Source organism: Jatropha curcas, chromosome 5 (assembly GCF_041381405.1).
Source record: "Jatropha curcas cultivar XTBG-Jc1 chromosome 5, XTBG_Jcur_1.0, whole genome shotgun sequence".
In the NCBI taxonomy this organism is placed as follows: Eukaryota; Viridiplantae; Streptophyta; class Magnoliopsida; order Malpighiales; family Euphorbiaceae; genus Jatropha; species Jatropha curcas.
Window position 1 is genome coordinate 17,768,236 of NC_143155.1, and position 2,164 is coordinate 17,770,399.

Sequence of the window (2,164 nt, forward strand, 5' to 3'; positions counted from 1 at the left end):
AAGCTCGATCTGATTGGCTTTGAAGTCACCTCCAAAGCTCAGCCTAGTTGGCTCGAAGGATTTTGATTTGGTTGCCCTGATCAACTTCGTAATCCACCATCATTAATCAGGAAAAGGATTGACTCGATCCGCTTCGTAATGCATCATCATGAATCGAGAAAAAGATCTAAACAGCAAAGCTCAGTCTGATCGACTTTGCTGTTCACCTCCTCAGCTCAGTCTGATCGACTTTAGAGGGTTTGGTATTCAGATTGTCCTGATCAGCTTCGTAATACACCATCACTAATCAGGAAAAGGATTGACTCGATCAGCTTCGTAATGCATCATCACTAATCGAGAAAAGGATCCAAACAGCTTCGTAATACATCATCACTGCTCGGTGGGACCAAACGGCTTCTTGAAATCATCACCGGTTGACCTGAAAATATTTTCAAGAGAAAAGAAAGAGCAATTTCTGTGTACAAACAGATCTTGCCTTGGTAGGTCTAAAGAGCAATTTCTGTATACAAATAAATTTCGCTTTGTGGGTCTAGAGAGCAATTTCTGTATACAAACAGATTTCGCTTGGTGGGACCAAATAGCAATTTCTGTATATAAACAGATTTTGATTTGTGGGTCCAAAGAGCAATTTCTGTATACAAACAGATTTTGCCTTGTCCAAAGCTCGGTTTAATCGGCTTTGTTGTTCACCTCCTCAGCTCAGTTTAATCGGCTTTGGAGGATTTGAAAAGAGCAATTTCTGTGTACAAACAGATCTTGCTTGGTGGGACCAAATAGAAATTTCTGTATATAAACAGATTTCGCTTTGTGGGTCCAAAGAGCAATTTCTGTATACAAACAGATTTTGCTTGGTGGGACCAAAGAGAAATTTCTGTATATAAACAGATTTCGCTTTGTGGGTCCAAAGAGCAATTTCTGTATACAAACAGATTTCGCTTGGTGGGACCAAAGAGAAATTTCTGTATACAAACAGATTTCGCTTTGTGGGTCCAAAGAGCAATTTCTATATACAAACAGATTTCGCTTAGTGGGACCAAATAGCAATTTCTGTATACAAATAGATTTCGCTTTGTGGGTCTAAAGAGCAATATCTGTATACAAACAGATCTCGCTTAGTGGGACCAAATAGCAATTTCTGTATACAAACAGATCTCGCTTTGTGGGTCTAAAGAGTAATTTCTGTATACAAACAGATCTCGCTTAGTGGGACCAAATAGCAATTTCTATATACAAACAGATTTCGCTTTGTGGGTCCAAAGAGCAATTTCTGTATACAAACAGATTTCGCTTAGTGGGACCAAATAACGATTTCTGTATACAAACAGATCTCGCTTTGTGGGTCTAAAAAGCAATCTCTGTATACAAACAAATTTTGCCTTGTCCAAAGCTCGGTTTAATCGGCTTTGTTGTTCACCTCCTCAGCTCAGTTTAATCGGCTTTAGAGGATTTGAAAAGAGCAATTTTTGTGTACAAATAGATCTCACCTTGTCCTGATCAACTTCGCAATACACAATCACCAATCAGGATTAGAATCCAAATAGCTTCCCAATACACCATCACTGCTTGGTGGGACCTAACGGCGGCTTCGAGAAACCATCGCCGGTTGGCCTGAAAAATTTTCAAGAGGAAAGAGTAATTTTTGTGTACAAACAGATCTCGCCTTTGTTAGATGTTGGAGCATCACATGCCCCCATGCATTAATAACCATAAACTTTGAAATTTGAAATTTTGCATCAGGGCAAAAGATTTTATTTTTGTCCCCAGTTTGGAATTCCACGCTGGAACCAAAAATATTATCTTTTAAGCAAACCTTGAAAATTTTATTTTTTTTTCCATTGCAAAAATTAGCAAAAAATTTTGTTAAATTTTTCTAGCCCTAAATTTTCAGGTATACCCTTTCTGATGCGGTGTTGAAAGAAAAACTTACCTGAGGGTATTTGATGATTTTGCCCCCTGTGTGGCGAGTAGATGGAATTATTGAAGTATACGAGCCGCACACTGACTCCAAATTGATTTTTTTTTCTTTTTTTTTTTAGACTTTGCTTTATTCCTGCATAAAGAAAACAAAACCACAAAAACAAAACGAAGGCATCCCACTCACTTGCAAGAGTGGTCCACCTTGTTAATGCGGGCATAAATGCCCATCCACATTATTCCAAAACGG